Genomic DNA, 21,778 nt, shown 5'->3' with positions numbered 1-21,778 from the left:
TGGATGCCGTATCCACTGGGCCAAGTCCGCTTCCCGAAGGTGGTACTTTTTAATGCAAGAATTTTTCATATTCGTGTTGTCTTGAGAATGGGGTTTGAGAAACCTAACATTTTCACTTCCCCACTTAATGCTCTCCACTCCCCAAATTGGTATGCATTCCTGTGTCAGTAGTGGCACAACTCACAAACCTTCATGGTAATCTGATGTAGTTGCCTTTTTTATAAACAAATCAATTTTATAGATACTTATTAATAAACCATAAATCCATCCAAAGTGTACAGTCAGTTGTATTTGGCATAATCACATAGGTAGGTGTGTATTCATCACTTCGTTAGTAATTAGAGCATTTTCATTATTCCAATACTCCTAATAATAAAAAAAAAACAGACAAAAATACCTCATCACCTGTCAATCTCTGTGCTTCTCCTGCCATACATAACTTCTATTGTTTCCATCTCTCTAGATTATTTATATTTATGTTTTGTAAAAACAGTCTGGGAGTGGATGTAGCTCAAGTGGTTGAGAGCCCGCTTCCCACATACATAGTCCTGGGTTCATTCCCCAGTACCTCCTAAAAACAAAACAAGCAACAAAGAAATGAAAAAACCAACTTGAGGGAGCTGATGTAGCAGAGTGGTTGAGCACTGGTTTCCTAAATAGAGGTCCCAGGTTCAAACCCCGGTTGCAGTATGTTGAAAACAAAAACAAAAGCAAAAACAAAAGAAAGCCAAAAAACCCCCCAAAAAGCAGTCTTATATATGCAAATTACCCATAATCATATTACACATGAGGTTTCACTATTCTATACAGTCCCATGTTACATTTTTTAGCTTTCCTTCTAGTAATAAATATTTCTTTAGACTTTCCCTTTGAACCACCATATAATAGCTCTGCTAGTTAACAATTTACAACCTTTTTACCACTTCTACACAGATTAACCCTCAGCTTTCCATTCTCTACCCTTCTATTTTCTGGTGACCTATATTCTAATTGTTAACTCCATGAGTTTACACAATATATTTAGTTCATAATAGTGCACTCATACAGTATTTGCCCTTTTCTGTTTGGCTTGCTTCACTCAACATAATATCCTCTAGGTTCATCCATGTTGTCATATGCTTCATGACTTCATTTCTTCTTACAGTTGCATAATATTCATTGTGTATACATACCACAATTTGTTTATCCATTTACCAGTTGATGGACACCTGGGTTGTTTACATCTTTTGGAATTGTGAATAACCCCACTGTGAACATCAGTGTATAGGTGTTACTGCTTTCAGTTCTTCTGGGTATATACCTAGTAGTGGTATTGCTGGGTCCTATGGCAAGTCTATATTCAACTTCCAGAGGAACTACCAAACAGTCCTCAACAGTGGCTGTACCACTCTACATTCCCACCAAAAGGGAATAAGCATTCCTGTCTCTCCACATCCTAACACTTGTAACTTTCCAGCTTTTTAATAGTGGCCAGTCTAATAGGTGTGAAATGCTATTTCATTGTAGTTATTTCCATTTCCTTAATTGCTAGTGATGTCGAACATTTTTTTCATGTTTTTTTTTGTTGTTTTTTTTTTGTTTGTTTTTTGTTTTTTTTTGTTTTTTTTTGCCACTTGTATTTCTTATTTGGACAAATATCTATTCAAGTCTTTTGCCCATTTTTTTAATCAGGTCATTTTTCTTACTGTTGTTGAGTTAAAGTATCTGTTGGATATATTTAATGTCAGAATATTAAACCCTTATTGGATATATGATTTTCATATATTTTCTCCCATTGAGTCAGCTGCCTTTTCACCCTTTGACAAAGTCCTTTGAGGTGCAAAAGTGTTTAGTTTAGAGGAGGTCCTGTGTTAAGCAAAGGGGTACTGATGCAAAATACCAGAAATTGGTTGGCTTTTATAAAGGGTATTTATTTGGGGTTGAAGCTTACAGTTACCAGGCCCTAAAGCGTCCTATTCAAGGTACAATAAGAGGTACTTTCTCACCCAAAGTCTGTTTCCACATGTTAAGACAAGATGGCGGGTGGTGTCTGTGAGGGTTCAGCCTTCCTCTTCCTCTTAAGTCTCCATGGTCCCAAGTTCTTCCTATCTCAGCTGTAGGCTGGCATAAGGCTCATCTCTTTTCCCAGGGCTTGTCTCAGCTGCTTGGCTCTCTCCCAGGCTCCAGCATAAAAAACTCAACTCTCTGTGTTCTCCTTCTCCTTTTATTTACTTCTGTGTGAGAATCTGCTTTATCCCCACCAAAGGGGTGGCGACTCAACCCTGCATGCCCTACTGATGTGGTCAAATAAAAGCCTTAACCTCGACTTAATAAAGTAAAAGTGAAACCTCTGAATCTAATGCAATCTAATATGCCCAGAGGAACAGACCAGTTTACAAACACAAGCCAGTATCTATTTTTGGAATTCATAAACAGTATCAAACTGCTGCAGGTCCCCATTTATCTATTTTTTCTTGTGTAGCTTGTGCTTTGGATATAAGGTTTAAGAAACTACTCCCTACTACAAGATCTTGAACATGTTTTCCTATATTTTCTTCTAGGAGTTTTGTGGTTGTCATTTTTATATTTAGGTCCTTGATCCATTTTGAGTTAATTTTTGTATAAGTTATGAAAGAGGGATCCTCTTTCTTTCTTTTGGATATGGATATTCAGTTCTCCCAGCACCATTTGTTGAATAGACTATTCAGGACCAGCTGGGAGGACTTTATAGCCTTGTCAAAAATCATTTGACTGTAGTTGTGGGAGTCTATTTCTGAGTTCTTGATTCAGTTCTATTGGTCAGCCTGTCTGACTTGATATCATTGTTTTTTCACTGTAGCTAAGTAATATGCTTTAAAATCAGGAAGTTAGAATCCTCTAACTTCGTTCTTCCTTTTTTAGCACCAGCTAAAAAGGGCCTCTTCATGCCCCTTATCCTTCCAAATAAATTTGATTATTGGTTTTTCCATTTCTTTTTATGCATGTTTAATTTTATTTGGATATTTTATTTGTGCATTAAATAATGACATGTTATTTGAGTACTGTAGTGATATTCTTAAAAAGTGAAAAAACATTCCTAATAGTTTGGTATGTTTGTTTTTTTATCATTATAAATATGAATATATATTCAATATTTCAAAAATTGGTAAGCTCTGTGGTTCCAGCTTCTTCCTCTCTTGGCTTTAGGCTGGAAAAAGGCTAATCTCTCTCCCTGGGGCTCGTTTCTCTCTGGGCTCAGCTGCTCTGCTGTCTCTATAAGGCCATTTGTAGACTATCAGATGAACAGCTTGTCTCTCTTTCCCGAGCCTCTGCCATGTCTAATGGAGCCTTCTCTCTTTCCTCTCATATCTACTTCTCTGTGTGTTTACTTCCTTTGGCTCCAGTATTAAAACTCCAACTAACTCCTCTGCTGTGTGGTGTTTCTTCTACTGGCATGGCCCAATCAAAGCTGCAATCATAATTTAATCAAGTAAAAAGTGAAACCTCTGAAGATAATACAATCTAATATGTCCAGAGACACAGACCAGTTTATAAACATAATCCAACATCTACTTTTGGTATTCATAAACAATATCCAACAGCTACAGTACCTATCAGAGTAACTCTTGATTCATGATTATCTGATATTGTTATTGGGTTATACTAGGAGTTGGGAAACTATGGCCCAAGGGATACATCTGGACAGCTGCCTGTTTTTATACAGTCCATAAGTTAGAATGGTGTTTACATTTTTGAATGGTTGGAAAAAATCAAAAGAAGAAGAATATTAGTGAAATGTGACAATTCAAATTTCAGTGACCATTAATAAAGTTTTACTGGAACAAAGCCATGCTCATTCAGTTACAGATTGTCTGTGGCTGCTTTGGTGCTACAGTGGCAGAAGTGAATAGTTCTGGCAGACCTTAGAGATTAAAAGTGTAAAATATTTATAAACTAACCCTTTACTGAAAAAGTTTGCTCTCCCTTGGATTATATAAATAGTTTTTTCCTACCCTATTAACCTACCTCAGACATTTAAAATATAAAAAAGTCCTTAATACCGTATTAGATTCACTAAAGGGAGAATTTTACTCATTTCTTTGTATGCTCATTTTACCAAATGTGCTATTCTATTTTTAGCATTCACAAGGACTTGATAGTTTTCATGTTTGTAATTCACATCCTTTAGGAGAGGTTTTCATCTTGGTTGATGTTTAATGAATATTGTTAAACTGAATTAAATTTATATTTAAATTAAGATGTGTATGTATGTGTGTGTTGGACTTTTTTTTAATGATGACATTAGGCTAAATTTATTTAATATTATGCTTACATGCCGACTTTTGGATCTAACCTCTACAACTAATAGGGTACCTAGAATTTTAGTTAAATGTTAAGAAATTTGAGATCAGGTGTTCAGTTCATCAAAAATGTTCGTGATAAAGCTGAAAATAAAACTTACAGACCATAGGTCCCCACCTTTTGTGTTAAGTCTGTAATACAGAATTAAATAATTGAACTATTTGCAATTAATATTCTTGTTAATTGCTTTTAAGTGCATAGTATTCAATGTTATTTAAACTTGGGAAATATACATGAAGTATCCTTCCCTGTTTAATTTGAAAATATCTCTTGATGTGAATCCTCTTTAGCAATATTCTCAATTTGTTCCCTTTTTTACGGAACACAATTATTTTATGGGTGTAAGATCAGCCACCTCTTTGTTGCTTTAATTATCCATGTGATATTTTAAAGTTAAGGCTTAACTTTGCTAGTGAAACGGGATAAAGTCAGTTGCCAAAATAAAATTAGTGATGGTAGATTTAGTACCCTTTCAAAGTCCATTATTTTGTTTTCTTTCTAGATGAAAATAAAAAGATGCATTTAAACATGAATATTTTCTAGAAACAGTTTTTCTTTTTCCAAACATGCTGTGAAATTTTTCTTCCCAACATTTCACCACATATATTCCTTCTTATGCAGTCTAAACTGAGAATGCCATGTAAATGGGTACTACGTAATGCAGCAATTTAGTTTTTCTCCAATCAAAACAAGAAACAAACCACTATGATCTTACTTCTATTAATTTTTGAAGATTTACAGCAGTTAAAGTATTTTTGCTATGTATGAAGTTTAAAAAATAATTTTTCCCCATAAAATATAAGAGCAACCAATTTCATCTTTGAGTACAAGTAAAAACTGTAATTATTTTTTAAATTAGTCCCAATTGGTATTTAGGAATTTACTTGTAAGGTGCTGTGCTGACATCATTACAAACCAAAGTATAGGGTTGGGTCTACTTTTGTTTTGGTTCACTTTTCTTTCTTTTTTTATTACTATTTTTAGTGAAACTTTAGATTATGTAAATGTTACATCAAAAATAGAGAGGATTCCTACATACATCACCCCCTCCCCTTCCCACACTTTTTCTCCATTAACACTATCTTTCATTAGTGTGGTACATTTGTTACAATTGATGAACACATTCAATTATTGCTACTAACCATGGTTTATACTTTGTACTGCACAATTTTATAGGTTTTGATAAAATGTCTAATGGCCTTTACCCATCATTGCAAGGTCATGCTATTAACCAAATTTTGACTAGGTTCTTGACTATGCTGCAGAAATGAGTTTCAAGAGCATGTTGGGTGAATTAGGTCAGTAATTTATTCAGGTAGGGAGGGAAGAGAAATGGGAGAAAATAGCAAATCAGGGGTCCCAGGTAGAGAGGAAGGGGCTGAAAAGAAACAGAGGGTTGATTTACAGACTACAATTCCCCTTTATAGCTTATAAATGCCTCAGTTTTACTTGCATGGCCACATAGCAGAGGAAAAATGGTGAGAGCAATGTGCAGAGGACAGGATGGAGGTCCACAGGTGAGAGAGTGCATGAGAGAGAGCTCAGGCCTGGTGCCTGCCTTTCTGAACTGTTGATTATCCCATCCCTTTGCTAATGGCAGGGGAGGAGCTCCAGCTGTTGACCATTTTGATTGCTTATTTCTCCCATCAATCTCCCAGGAGGGCCCAATGATAAAATCCTTGGGGAATATCCAGGACTTCTCCTGGCTTCCAGAGGAAGTCTTCTTCTGAGTGGGAGAATCTTGGGAAGGGTCTTCCAGCAGCCATCTTGGGGTTATTGATGTCCACATGGACTTCTTGCCAGGTTCCAGATCCACCCATTGATTGCCTATCTTACTAGCCTGCAGAATAATTTGAATGTCCCCAAAATGCCCCAAATTACACTTATTCTGCCTTTTCCCTCCCCTCAGAACCTCTGGTGTCCACTGCCTTTTCATCAATGTTACTAGTTCATCCATTACTACAATAATAATAAGTATACTGTTAGAGTCTTACAATAATTAACAAGCTGTAGCTCAGTTTCCCCTGATATGCATTGGGGAAAGGCTCACCCCATCTCCCTAAGCCTACATGTCCAAGGACACAGCGCTTCCCCACAGGTTAAACAAAGAAACCACATAGAGATGGGAGTAAAGGGAAATGGAAACCTTCTCTACCTGCATATCAGAGGGAGATAAAATCCCTACAGAACAAAGAAACATCTGTTCCTACAGCATTCCAAGAAACCAAAACTCCCTAACCGACTATCTTCTAGTCACTATCAGGGAAAATTTTCACCTCTAGGGCATCCTATTGGCCTTTGCACCTCACTCAAACCCTCAACCCCCTCCCACCAACTATCATTTCCGTGCGTAGGAAATGATAAATATAAATTCAAATCCCCCCCTTCCAAGAGTGGGCTGAAGTCTCACTTCAGACCCTCACCATGCTGGTGGGGAGGTTGAAATCTGTTCTTCAGACCCCTTCTGTTGGGAGAGCTTCTCAATAAATCTTTCTTTGTCTATATAGTCATATCATTCTCTGTGTCCCAGTAAGCACCGTATTTTTCTCCAACATATACTTCAGTCCATAGTTGCAATACCACTTTGTTTGTTCAGTCTTCAGTCTAGAGGATTTTAGGATGGTGATGGCCACTCTACTTCCGATTAAGAGAGGGTCAGTTTTCTTTTCACTATTATATGCTCATGAATTAAGTTCTGGAAATTTTCTAGCTGTAAGGCAGGTATCTTTTTGAATTCTACCACAGGTATGCTCCTTGTCTTGGATCCTGGAGGGTGGGGCCAGTTTGCTGGTGACTACCTAGTTGCCATCAAGGAAAAAAGTCATTTTCAGAGAAAAAATATGGCTCAAGCAGTTGAGTTCCCAGTGTTCAGTTCCCTGGGTTCAGTTCCCAGTGCCTCCTAAAAACAAACAGACAATGAGCAGACACTGAGCAAAAACAATGAGCAAACAGATGAGTGAGCCAAAAAAAATTCATCTTCTCCTCCTTGGTATTCCATTCTCTGGAAATCTACATGGTACCGCAAGATAGCTCCATTTCCACTAAATACTTTCACAAACTGGGATCCTTCTTGTGACTTATCTATGAAAATTTCCAATGTAGGTCAAATTTTTATAGTCGTTAGCACACTATTCCAGCAGGGGCATGCTCTCAGTCAGCTCATGTTCCTATCTTGTCTCTCTTGTCTATGAAATGAGACAGTTCCTTTTTTTGTTTTGGAGTTAGAATTTTCTCATCTTCTGTGCCTTGGCAATGAAGATCATAACTCATTATATCCAGATTTTCATAGACTATTAGAATCTCTACAGCCCCCATTTCCAAAGTTTTTAGTGTATCTTCAACTCCAAAACGGTACTTGCCCATGTCCTGGCTGATTTCATTGAAATATTCTTTATTAATTACTTCTCTTGAATAAATTTCATGTTGTAGAAAACTTCATTAGTTAACAGCTTGGTTTGAACTATTTTTTACTGCTATAGAAGACAGCAACTAATTTTAAAACTTTTTTATTGCAACCTCTGGTTAAGTATATCAGAATGACTTAGTTCAGTTGTTTTTTTTTTAAGATTTATTTTTTATTTATTTCTCTCCCCTTCTCCCCAGCTCCCCCAGTTGTCTGCTCTCTGTGTCCATTTGCTGTGTGTTCTTCTGTGACTGCTTCTATCCTTATCAGCCGCACTGGGAATCTGTGTTTCTTTTTGTTGTGTCATCTTGCTGTGTCAGCTCTCCCTGTGTGCGGCGCCATTCTTGGACAGGCTGCACTTTGTTTTGTGCTGGGCAGCTCTCCTTACAGGGTGCACTCCTTGTGCGTGTGGCGCCCCTACGTGGGGGACACCCTACTTGGCTTGGAACTCCTTGCGCACATCAGCACTGCGCATGGGCCAGCTCCACGCGAGTCAAGGAGGCCCGGAGTTTGAACCGCAGACCTCCCATGTGGTAGATGGACTCCCTATCCATTGGGCCAAGTCCACTTCCCAGTTCAATTTTAAAATAGCTGATCCAGCTAAAATAAGACCAGCCACATTCACTTTGTCCTCAGAAATTCACTTTGCATAGCAGTCTCAGCTACTTTCCGAACATATTTACGTCATTTTTCTTTTCTTAAGGTGGCAAAATGCAAGGCAGACTGACCTCCTCTACTATTTCTTTGGGAGATCCACAGTGAATTTGTGCAGGACTTCTGTGTTTCCTTTGGAGTATGCTAAAAAGTGCACCACTACCATCTATTACAATGAAACCAAACTTGTTATCATTTGAAAGTAACCCTGTGTCTCTATATGGAATTTGTTTTTATACAAACACAATAATATATTAATTGGTTTGCAAGGCTCAAAGTCAGTGTTGACTTTCTTTTCTTTTTCGCGTCATACTTGTTTCACAATAAACAACCATACCATTTGGAGATATTACACTTTGCTATAAAGTTTGAGATAAATTTCTCCCAGAACAGAATAGCATTTTATTAATATTTGTGACTTAAAGGTAAATGCAATTCCAAACTCATCTGCTAACGTTTTTGTGACTCGTGAAATCCGGTGTTTGTGAGGAATGATCAACAAAATCATGCCTGCTCCTTTGCCAGAGGTCCAGACGGTGGGAGTTAGCGAGTGCCTGGTTTCCTTCTGAAGGATATGGGAACCAGGAGGCAGGGGCCGGGTGCTTGGAATGTGGTGCTGCCTACTGGCGCCTCCAAGCTCTTGATGAGCTCTTGATCTTCCAGAGCTCCACGTTCCTGTTGGCAGCACTGGGGCCCTTTGCCATCTTCTCGCCTCCTCCTCCTCCCTAAGGGTGCAGTCCTGGTAGGCAGTGGCTGGTACTCCCAGGTGGCTACTCAGAGGTAGAAGGACACCAGCTCCCTTGTGGGCCTATGACATCACTTCCTCCCTGTGAAATTATTCTTTTCTAGAAAGTGTGTAGGTTCTTTTTTTTTTTTTTTATGTTTATCTTTCTATAGGTGAGTTAGGTTCATTATATTTTTTTAAACGATTTATTTTATCTTTTTCTCTCTACACCCTTGATGTTTTGCACTTGCTGTGCCTGTTCATCTTCCTTGTTTCTTTAGGAGGCACCTGGAGCTGAACCCGGATCTCTGATGTGGTAGGAAGGCACCTAATTGCTTGAGCCACCCCTACTCCCTGCTTTGTTGTTGCTCATCATGCTTTTCCTCCCACTGTCTCTTGTTGCATCATCTTGTTGTGTTAGCTTGCTGCACTTGCCCATTGTACCAGCTCGCTGTCATCTTTAGGAGACAGTGGGAACCAAACCAGGGACCTCTATGTGGTACATGGGAGGTCAAATCACTTGACCCACATCCGCCTACCTGCTTAGGGTTGTTTTTTTTTTTTCATTTTAAAAAATTTTATTAAAGTATATCGCTTACTCATAAACATACATAAACAATAAGTATATAGTAATGGCTATGAACTTACAAAATAAACATACATAACATCATACTGGACTCTCATAACCCTTCCACCAATATCTTGCATTGTTGTTAAACATTTTAAACTAATGATTAAAGAGCATTGTCAAAATATTACAACAAACCAAAGTATTTTCCCTCAACCTACCTTATTATTATTATCTTTATATCATTTGTATATGAACATACATAAATAATAAGTGTATAGTAAAAGTTGTGAACTGACAAAGCAAACATGCATAACATTATACAGGGTCCCTATATCAACCCTCCATCAGCATTTTGCATTGTTGTGAGATATTTGTTACAGATTATGAAAGAATATTGTAAAAATCTTACTACTAATTATAGTCCTTATCTTACATTTGGTATATTTTTCCTCCAACCCACCCTATTGTTATTTTTTAAATATATTTCTTATGACAGAGGTTGTAAACTTATAAAACAGTCATGCACATGTGCAGAATTCCCAAAGAACATCCATCTATCAACGTACCACACTGTGGTGGAACATTTGTTACAGATAAAATAATATCATCTGATTGTTACCATGTCCATAATGTACATTTGGCACACATTCTCTATACTGCCCTGTTATTGGCACAGTATATCTTTGGCATAGATGCAAACATATTACATTTTTACTGCTAACCACAGTCCATAGGTCATTCCAGTTGTATTTTTCCCGTGATTCTCCCACTACCCTGCAGTAGTGAAGTACATTTGCTCTGGCTCACAAAGGACACTCTTGCCTCTGTACCATCAATGAAAATTTTCATCTACCTCTTGGTTTACTGTGCTATTCAGTTCCTAGACTATTCTCTAGCATTCTGTCAATTGGCATTTACATTCCTAGACTACCATTTTCAGCCACATCCCCATTTATAAACTAGCTGTTACTATTTGTTACCATCCACTTTATACATTTCCACACTTTTACATTAAAGCTAATTAAAACTTCTAAATACATTAAATGAGTAGTCCATCTCAGTCCTCCTCTTATCTCCTTTAATAATCCACCACCTATCACCAGAGCATGAAGATAATTTCCTACAATTTCTTCTAGAAGCTTTATGGTTCTTGCTTTTATATTTAGGTTTTTGATTCATTTTGAGTTAATTTTTGGATAAGATGTGAGATAGGGGTCCTCTTTCCTTTTTTTGGCTATGGATATCCAGTTCTTTCAACACCATTTGTTGAATGGACTGTTCTGCCCAAGCTGTGTGGGTTTGACAGGCTAGTTAAAAGTCACTTGACCATACATGTGATGGTCTGTTTCTGAGCCATCAGTTTGGTTCCATTGGTCTATGTGTCTGTCTTTATGCCAGTACCATGCTGTTTTTACCATTATAGCTAGGTAATATAATTTAAAGTCTGGAGATGAGAGTTTGCTTTTCCTTTTTAAGATGTTTTTGGCTATTCAGGACCCCTTACCCTTGCAAATAAATTTGGTAATCATGTTTTCAGTTTTTAAAAAATTGCTGGTGGAATTTTTATCGGGATTACATTGAATCTGTATATCATTTTGAGTAGAATTGATGTCTTTATGATATTGAGTCTTCCAATCCATGAGCATGGAATGTTCTTCCAGTTATATAGGTCTTTTGTGATTTCTTTTAACATTGAGTTGCAGTTTTCTGAGTACAAGTGCTTTACGTCGGTGGTTAAGTTTATTCCTATTTGAATTTTATCTGTCATATTTTAATTGCCCCACTTTTTTGACACTTTTGGTTACTTTTATTGATATAATCTTCATTTCTAGACTCTCTTCCAGACCTTTCTCTTCTGTCTTTTCAGGCTGTAGCACACCTTTCAGTATTTCCTGAAAATCTCATCTCTTGGTTAGAAATTCTCTCAGTTTCTGTTTATCTGTGAATATTCTAATCTTGCCCCTTTTTTTGAAAAACAGTCTTGCCAGATATAAGATTCTTGGCTGGAAGTTTTTCTCTTGCAGTATCTTAAATATATCAGACCACTGTCGTCTTGCCTCGATGGTTTCCGGTGAGAAATCAGCACTTAATCTTATTGGGTATTCCTTATATGTTATGCATTGCTTTTCTCTTGCTGTTTTCAGAATTTGGCATTTGACTTGCTGATGAGTATGTGTCTCAGAGTTGTTCTATTTGGATTTTTTCAGATGGGAGTACGTTGTGCTTCTTGGACATGGATATTTATGTCCTTCAATAGGGTTGGGAAATTTCCTACCATTATTTCTTCAAATATTCCTTCTGCCCCTTTTCCCTTCCCTTCTTCTTCTGGACTACCCATGACATATATGTTTGCATGTCTTTTGCTGTCTTTAAGTTCCTGAGACCTTGTTCAATTTTTTCCATTCTTCTCTTCATCTGTTCTTTATATGTTCACTTTCAGAGGCCATTTCTTCAAGCTTACCAATCCTTTCTTCTGCCTCCTCAAATCTGCTCTTATATGATTCCAGTGTTTTTAAAATTTCATTTATTGTGCCTTTAATTCCCATAAGATCTGCTATTTTTCTATGTATTCTCTCAAATTCTTCTCTGTGCTCATCCAGTGTCTTCTTCATATCCTTTATCTCAGGAAGCTAATAGAGCATCTGCCTTCCATATAGGAGGTCCCGGGTTCGGTACCCAAGGCCTCCTGACCCATGTGGTGGGCCGGCCCATGCCCAGTGCTGCTGCACGGAAGGAGTGCCATGCCATGTAGGGGTGTCCCCCATGTAGGGGAGCCCCATGTGCAAGGAGTACACCCCACAAGGAGAACCACCCCATGTATAAAAAGCACAGCCAGCCCAGGAGTGGCACTGCACATACAGATAGCTGACACGGCAAGATGACGCAACTAAAAGAGACACAGATCTTTGGTGCCACCTGACAAGAATGCAAGCAGACACAGAAGAACACACAGCAAATGGGCACAGAGAGCAGATAATGGGGGGTGGGGTAGGGGGAAAGAAATTTTTAAAAAAATCCTTACTCTCTTTAGCCATCTCATTTAATTTATTAAGGAAATCTGTTTGAATATCTAATGAGTAATTGTCTCAACTCCTTTATGTTATCTGGAGGCTTATCTTGTTCCTTTAACTGGGCCATATCTTCCTGTTTCTTGGTGTGGATTGTGATTTTTTGTTGGTATCTTGGCATCTAGTTTACGAGAGTATTTATTCTGGGTGCAGTTTTTCTATTTAGTTTAGGGTTCCTGCTCTTTCTCCCTTGCTGGTTGTGCAGTAGTAGTGAAGGATGTAATTGATGCTGTAAGTTGTGCAGGATGAAGCTGCCCTCCTCCCCCCAGGAACCAATGAAGCTTCTCCCAACTTTCTTCTTTGCCAGGGGTAGGGACAGAGTCACAGCTGTGTGGAATAATCTAATTTGTGCAGCCCTAGACTGTAGTTGCCTGGAGAGACTGATGAAGCTTCAGGCCCCTTCCTCCCCTGCTTGGGTCAGGATGGAGTTGCAGGTGAGGGCAGCAATCTATGCAGTGCACGTCCAAGATGACCACAGTTGCCCTGGTAGACTTCTGATTATTCAGTCTGCACCAACCAAAGGTACCTGCAGTTACCTGGATAGCCTGGTGCATGGCCCTCCTGCCTCTCCCTGCCATAGGTGGGGCTGGAGCCTAGTCTAGGGTTGCAGGCCGATCTGGGTGAAAGAAACCAGTCCCCTACCATCACTGTGATTTTTGGTCAGCCCGGCTTCCCCTCAGGCTGGGGGCAGAGTCAAAATGGCAGCCACGGTCCTCTTTCCAAGTTGGGCAGATTTATACCCCAGCTGTTCCTAGGGTTCTACCTTAGCCAGCCAAGTCCACTAATCAGTAACCAAAATCTGTGGGCAACCGTCTCCTCCTCCTCTGTTTTTGGGAAGTGGAGCTTCCAATTCCAGCCACAGAATAGCTCTTGGGGCAGTTTGTGCTGCCAGAGTAGAATGATCACCGGCTTCCGGGGCTTGGCTGGTATACTGGAGAGGCTGGCACAAGGCCCCCCAGCTTCCTCCCTGCGAGATGTAGGGCTGGGGCCTAGGCTAGAGCTGCAATCTGATCTGGATGGAAAGAAGCTGGTCCCCACCAGCACTAGAATTGTCAGTTCGCCCCGCTTCCCCTTGTGCCAGGTGCAGAGTTAAGATGGCGGCTCCTGTCCTCTTTCTGACTCGGACAGGTTCAAACTTTAGCTTTTCTTAGGATTATACTTTAACCCACTGAGTTTACTGTAGCTGAAATTGATGCCCAACAATCTCTTCCTCCGTCGTTTTTGGAAAGTGGAGCTTCCAATTCCATCCACGGAACAACTCCCGAGGCAGCTTGTGCATCCAGTGGAGGATGGGCACAGGCCTCTGTGGCATGGAGCGCTCTACTTACGAATCTTCTCTACAGATGGTCATTCTCCTCCTTCCATTCCTTCAAGGATGTTGCAGGATGCTCTTCTGGTCTCCTGGAGCCCCCAAATGGGTGCTTCAATTAGCTGAAGATAGCTCTGGGTGTTTACTAGCTTCCCTGTAGCAGGAGCTGACTCCAGGAGTTCCTTACTCTGCTGCCATCTTGCTGGTTGTTCTCCTGTGTAGGGTTTTAAATGTAAATTTGTGTGACTTTAAGAAAATTGAGGTTGTTATACTGACTAGTATTAAGGTTTTTCTCATGCATTATTCTTATAACATGTACTAAAAGCTGCAGACAACTGTGTATTCTCTTCACCCACTCTCATCTTTCACCATAACCCCTCTTGCCTGGAATAAATTACTATAGGCTACCTCATTTTAACTGCATAATAAAGATGACAGCTATGTGAAAATACAGTATGATAAACAAAGTAATTTTGCATTTTCTTTTTTAAAGTAAAAACTTACATATATAGGAAAACGCTTTCTTTCCTTTTTTTAAAATCTTTGTCTCTTAAGAGTGTTTTGGCACACATCTGTAAGTAGGAATGAGGCTTTCTGAATTTGATGAAGAATTGGATAGTCCAATATAAACAGTGTTTTAATTTATAATGTTACATATTGTTTTAAGTCATCCAGCTGCTAAAGATATATCTTGACAATCATTTCAACATAATTTCAGAGCTTTTTGAAAATTTTAGAATGTGGGGAAGAGTAGGAGATTCCTGGAGCTGGAAGGACTCAGATTGTGTATCAAATATTCTAGTTCCTAACCAGTACTTAAGGAGTCAAATTATCTATACTTGTTTGAATCCTGTAAACCTCAGGGCACAGGGCATGGCACTTTCTCTTTTTCCTTCAGAGTTGCCAAAGAACTCCTTCTGTAAAAGCTAAGGGAGAATCCCCATGGGATTTTAGATAAATTTGTTAACAATAAAAAGTTTTACTTTTCTAAGAACCTGAGGTTATGGAAATCAGAGATCCTCAGTTCCTGGAGTCATTTTGGAATTGATTTTCTTTGTATCATACCCAGCCTGCATGGTAGATAAATAGTATTGGTGTCTTTAAGCTGCAAGGAAAATATCACTGTCAGTTTAATAATAATCATGTATCTAGTCAACCTGTTCCCAAGTGTAAATTTGAATCTATGTGTAGTATCTTTTATAATACATCTAGTGTGATGAGCTTACCCTTACATTAATTTTTCTAGATTTTCTGCAATGAAGCATATTTTTTTACCAACTGTTAGCCGTGTGAAATTTTTACACTGCTTTAATAGAATGATTTCTGAACTTTATCCTAGAACCCCAAATGTCCATGTAATTTATGTAAAAAGGGTTACATGGGTTTTCTCAGATTTGTAGTTTTCATGTTTGTCTTAATGGCAAAGCAAATTTCATGTGTTAAACTCAGCAATTTGAAGAATAGAGAGGAAGCCATTGATTTTCATTTGACTTGAATGCTATTTTTCACTGTACTAGGAAATTTGTTTTTCTAGGTATTGCTATAACAAGCATTTGATGTTCCAATTCTCCAAACTTTTCCTCTTTATCTCAATTTTGTAAACTCTCAACATTGTTTTTTATTTTTGCATGTCTCACCCTTAGTTGTCTGTAATTTTACTCAGTACCCTACTGTAGCCACTCTAGTTGGATATATGTTTATATGGTCTTTTTTAATTTTAATTTTACTTTTGGTGGAAGTTGAAATAAATTACATCTGAGGTCTCTTCAGTTTCTGTGAAACATAGTAAGTAGTATAGAGTAGTAGGGATTTGTTTTTAGTTTGGAACCAGACAGGTAAGTGTTGGAATCTCATTTCTACCATTTATTAATTATGGTAATTACTTTGAGCAAAGTAGTTAACTTCTTCAAGCCTGAAAATGGAAATAATAATAGTATCTACTTCATAGGATTGTTGTGACGTTTAAATCAGTTCAGTAGCATCTTGCAAATAGTAAATCTTCAGTATATAAGTCTCATCTGCTGATTGTGACTTTCCTTATCATTCTTATCATCATTACTACTAGTATTCTATTGATTCTAAATCTTGTATACTTTTAGATTTCATTGATTTTTTTCTTTTTGTATCTGTCCCTTAATAATAAATCATCATTAATCTGTTACCTTTTTGAATTGTTTTTTCCTCTCCCCCAAATCATACCAAGTATAATTAAATTTTGAACAGTTTTCCTTGTGCTCTTATTTCACTCATTAAACATATATTGTGTTTCCACTATAGGCAGGACACATGGAATATAAAAATGGAAAAAATCAGGTCTTTACTCTCACCCAGTTACTACTAATGTAGTAATTATTGTTCTAAATATGCATGAGTAAATTTCCAAAAGTATAATTGGTTCTTGGGGTAGAGCATAGGGAAGATTCCATGGAAAAGAGGGAAATTTGGTCAAGACCTTAAAAGATGTGATGGTATTAGTTAAACAGTGATTAAAGGTGATGACAGCTTGAGGTGGTACTTTAAAGCCTTCTAGGCGGAGGGAAAGGCACGGAAGCAATGATGTACAAGAAATGTGTATGGGATGATGGGAAGAAAAGAGAAATGTGGGTCCTCTCCCTTCTGCATCTTTGAAGTTCTGCCTGTTACGTTGCCACAAGAAAATGTTAATATTTCTAAGGATATATACCCTTTGGTATTTTCTGCATAACCTAACGCCAACCCTAGGTTGCTGTCCAGAAGTGCTACAATTATTGGCCTGTTCCTGATTGTCCGCAAGTCATATGACTTGTAAGTTCTTTTCCCTTCTACTAGGCCCACCTATATGGCTTGGGGTTTCAATCTGCTCTACCACCATTTAGTTTGCATGTGTATACTGGGAAAGACTTCTTGTGATCTGAGATCACAGTGGAATTAGATGGAAGGTGAATTCCATCTAAACATCGGTTTTCTTCATCATTTGTATGTCTCTCCTTAAGATTACTTTTCCTCATTACACTATTCTCCTTTTGATTCCTGCCTCTCCCTCTCCATCCCTCAAACATATATTGAGTACCCACATGCAACTGGCATTATGTTAGGTACTGAGAATGTGAAGTTAAATGAATCATGGGCTCTCTTCTAATAGCTAATAGGTAAATGGATAAGTCAATATAAAAGTACAATATTATATATATGTAATGATAAGGATGTGAACAGGGTGTTATGGAAGCATCTAGAAGAATTGTTCTGTTATTTATTGTCACAATAATGTTGCATAACAGAAAACCAAAAATTCTCAATAGCATGCCATAGTAAGGATTTGTGCTTGTATTTCTAGGAGAGTAATTTAAGAAGTTCACCAATCTTGGCTGGGTTCCCTTATCTATCTTGAATGTCGACCCACTGTCAGCTGATATAGGATGCTGTAGCTGGGGGTGGTTCTGGTGACTTAGCTATGCTCCCTGTGTCTCTAAGCTGTCAGCATATTATTAGCCTGGGCACATTCTCATGGCAATGGCATAGGGCAAGAGCACAAGTTGAAATATTTAGGTGCTTCTTAGCCTTGGCTTGTTAACATCTGCTAACATCCCATTGGCTAAAGCATATAGCAAGGTTGAGATCAGAGTTATAGTGCCAGGGCACTTAAATTTACTTGGCAAAGGGAATAAAGATACTGTGAGGTGAAGAGTTAGAGCCATCAATACAACATACCACAGAGGAGCATCTAAACTGAAGTGAGGATCAGAGAAAATTTCCCAAGGGTGATACCCTTTGGACTAAGTTTTGAAGGCATTGGCTGAATGAAAGAGGAACCAAAGGCATATTTGCCAGCAAGAAGGTCATGTGGAAAGGTTAGAAGGTGTTAGATATATTGTATGGTCTTCTATCTACAGGTGGTTTGATATGTTAGGAACAAAGCATGTATGGTTGGAAATAAGACTTTAACCAAAGACAGAAGCCGGTTTTGAGGACTTTTATACAATTAACAAAGGAGTTTGAAAGTTGTATTTTGTGAAGGTTCTATGCTTGGGTGTTAACTACTGTTGCCACTTTAATTTATGTTATTATATTTTATTTGCTGCCATGGAGCTAGTGCCCATGAAGATGCTTAAATCATGTACAGGCAGGTTGTTGAAAGGTACATAGAAGTATGTTTTACTAGTATTTTTATACATTTAGAAGACTTCAAATATTATTCACTTTAAGTTTCCAGAAGTACAAACTAAAATTTTCTTAGTAATAGGTATAATTTGAAGATTAATAGGAGTTTCAGTTGTAGTATGTATAAACATTTATAAAAGGTTCTATTTTATACATGTCAAAAATTTGTAAACTAAAGTAAAACCAAAAGATCATTCAATATATTCTAGTTTTTTAATTTTCAGTTCATTTGTTATATATAATTATATCCTTGCAACTTTCTTATTTCATCATTTATCCATGTTCTGGAGAAAAAACTGAAAATTCATTTCTTCTGGGCATAGTAAATTCCATTTTGATTTGAGGAGCATTGTTGAGACTAGAGGTAGATTTTTTATTAATTTTCTCAGGGCAAAAGTGATTGATCACCATCCAATTTACATATTTAGAAGGGCAGTTGTCTTATATACTCCCTGATTTAATCTGAAACCCTTTGTGAAGAAGCAAATGGAATATATTAGGTGTTACAACTGGGAGATACTATATATTTTCCTGATGGCAGTCATGAATTCTTACACAGTTAATTTTTTGAGTTGTTTAATGGGTAATATAACAATTATGTATTGCTTTCCATATTGTATATGAGACTAAAATCATTGGTTTTGGTGACAAATTAAGTCCCTGAAAATAAAAATACTTAGAGATTATGTACAGCAGTGGATTAATTATTGCCAAGTGGTTTTTCTAGAATGCTATAGAAGGAGATGTAATTATTTGGAATGATTTTGCCCCATTTTGTAAAATGGTGGGAGAAGGTAGATTCTAATCACTACTCCCTTGTAAACATGACATCAATCTCAAGGAAAATCCTGGGGTCTGTAATTTTAGAAACGTGTATGAGTTCACAATTCATATCAGAGTGAAATAATTTCCCTTTCAGATGGGGTGTTGCCATGGCAGTGGAGTACAAAATTTCAGCAAGGCATTCAGCACCATTCCTCATGATGTTCCTGTGGATGAGATGGGAAATTATAGAAAAAGCCAGTGGAAAGTTAGTTCAACTCTTTCCATCCCCCAAAGTGTTGCTTATTGTTTCTCTTTTCCTCAAGGATATTTGTTTGGTGCAGGATGTTATCTTTGGTTTATGACTTATTCAACACTTAGATTAGAGGTTTTCATTCCTTTTGTTTATTTAAAAGTTTTGTAACCTTTTCCTTCAAATGAAATCTTGGGCAGACCTCAATATAAAACCAAATAAATGCTTAACCACTGTGCTTCAAGTGAAGACTAAAAGTGGTGGTAGTTGGAGAAAGTAATTCCAGGGATATGCTATTTAAATTGAGACTTAAATGATAGGAAGAGGGTGACATCTTTAATCTAAAGAAGACTATAGGGGCAGAATAATTTCTTCAAGCAGAAGAATTGCTTAAGGGTGGAAATTGGGATTAACCGTAAATGGGTGTGAGATATCTTTTTAGAATGATAGAAATGTTCTAAAACTACATTGTGCTGGTTGTACACCGCTGTATTTACCAAAAAAAAGACTTAAATGATAGGAAGACGGAGACATCTTTAATCTAAAGAAGACCTACAGGGGCGGAATAATTTCTTCAAACAGAAGAATTGCTTAAGGGTGGGAATTGGGATTAACCGTAAATGGGTGTGAAGTATCTTTCTAGAATGATGGCAGTGTTCTAAAACTACATTGTGTTGGTTGTACACCGCTATATTTACAAAAAAAAAAATTTAATCATACACTTTAAAAAAAGTGATGTTTAAATGTATGTGTAATGGTTAAGTTCACATGTCAACTTCTCCAGGTTACAGTGTCCAGTTGTTTGGTCAAGCTGGTTTGATTGCTACTGTGAGGATATTTTGTGGATTTAAATCATCAGTAAGTTAACTGCATATGTAGCTGATAGCATCTAAAATCCAGTGAAGAGTAGCCTTCAACAATGAAAGAAGTCTCATCCAATCAGTTGAAAGCCTTTCAGCAGCCAGAAGGAAGAATTTCTATCTTTGCTTGAGCCAGCCAGTTTCTCCTGGGGAATTAATTCATTGAAAACCTTCACCAGAGTTCTCAGATTGCAGCCTGCTCTAAAGAATTTGGACTTGCCTATCCCCATAGTTGTATATATCTCATAATTATATATATATATATATATATATATCCTGTCAGTTCTATTTCCCTAGAAAACTCTTACTAATACAGATGGTCAATGTTATTTCAATAAAGCTGCTTTATAAAGGATCAACTTAGCAAAAACAAAAATAAAATTATTTCTTTTAAAAGCAAGACCTATTTTGAAGACGTGTCATGTAATAGAAGGATTTGATATTTCATCCAGTTCCAAAGGACAAAGCTATGCCCTGTGTGTGAAAGTTAGCAAATAAGCAGGACTTTTTAAAAAGGATTTATTTATTTATTTTATTTCTCTCCCTTCCCCCCACCCCCACCCCTGTTGTCTGCTCTCTGTGTCCATTCGCTGCATGTTCTTCTGTGTCCGCCTGCATTTTTGTCAGCAGCACTGGGAATCTGTGTCTCTTTTTGTTGGGTCTTCTTGCTGTGTTGGCTCTCCATGTGTGCGGTGCCACTCCTGGGCAGGCTGCGCTTTTTTCGCACCGGACGGCTCTCCTTGAGGGGCGCACTCCTTGTGCTTGGGGCTCCCCTACGCGGGGAAACCCCTGCGCACAGGCACTCCTTGCACGCATCAGCACTGTGCATGGGCCAGCTCACCACACGGGCCAGGAGGCCCTGGGTTTGAACCCTGGACCTCCTATGTGGTAGGCGGATGCCCTCTCCATTGAGCCAAATCTGCTTCCCTTGAAATCTTTCAGAATAACACAACCATTCTAAGGTCCACAGGATGGAGGAATAGAGTATGGATTAGAGTAGACTTACTGATATTCTATTCATGAACTATTGTGATTAGCCAATCGAAGAAATGTGGCATTGGTGTGGAGAAAGTGGCCATGGTGGCTGCTGAGGGTAGGGAGTGGGAGGAAGAGATATGATGTGGGAGCATTTTCGGGCGTTGGAGTTGTCCTGGGTGGTGCTGCAGGGACAGTTAGTGGACATTGTATGTCCTCCCATGGCCCACTGGGTGGACTGTGGGAGAGTGTGGGCTATGGTGTGGACCATTGACCATGAGGTGCAGCGGTGCTCAGAGATGTATTCACCAAATGCAATGAATGTCTCATGATGATAGAGGAGATTGTTGTTATGGGGGGAGGAGTGGGGTGAGGGGGGTGCAGAGTATATGGGGACCTCATATTTTTTGAATGTAACATTAAAATAAATAAAGACAAAAAAAGTTAAGAGGGGAAAAGAGAGTAGGAATTAGATTGGCAGGTTTGAGAGCAGATCTTCTCATGTACTATGAAAGCTTAATGAGCCCATCACTCAGTATCTCTAATAAAAAGGCAAAGCTGGATTTATTGCTTACAATAGTAAGGGAGAAGTATGCCTGTCAAACGATTTTTCAGGAAGATATACTGCTGTTAATATGTAGATTAGGGAAGCATGAAGTTCAGAGTTGGTATTCTTCTGGAGGCTTATATTTTCTGTAGAAGGGGCCACTCAGATGACATTTTTATTTTGTTGATGGTTGGC

General features: G+C 38.2%; 1 protein-coding gene and 1 pseudogene across 7 annotated transcripts in view; one reads left to right on the top strand and one right to left on the bottom strand.

The window, feature by feature from the left end:
- The window catches only part of SUPT3H (SPT3 homolog, SAGA and STAGA complex component), a 571,256-nt gene that overhangs the window by 224,292 nt on the left and 325,186 nt on the right, over positions 1-21,778 (top strand). The window lies entirely within an intron of this gene.
- Positions 7,220-9,081, bottom strand: LOC139440041 (eukaryotic peptide chain release factor subunit 1 pseudogene; annotated as a pseudogene).

The sequence above is a fragment of the Dasypus novemcinctus genome, chromosome 11, assembly GCF_030445035.2.
Source record: "Dasypus novemcinctus isolate mDasNov1 chromosome 11, mDasNov1.1.hap2, whole genome shotgun sequence".
NCBI classification, from domain to species: domain Eukaryota; kingdom Metazoa; phylum Chordata; class Mammalia; order Cingulata; family Dasypodidae; genus Dasypus; species Dasypus novemcinctus.
Note: the sequence above shows the minus strand (reverse complement) of the source record. Positions and strands in the feature narration are given on the sequence as shown.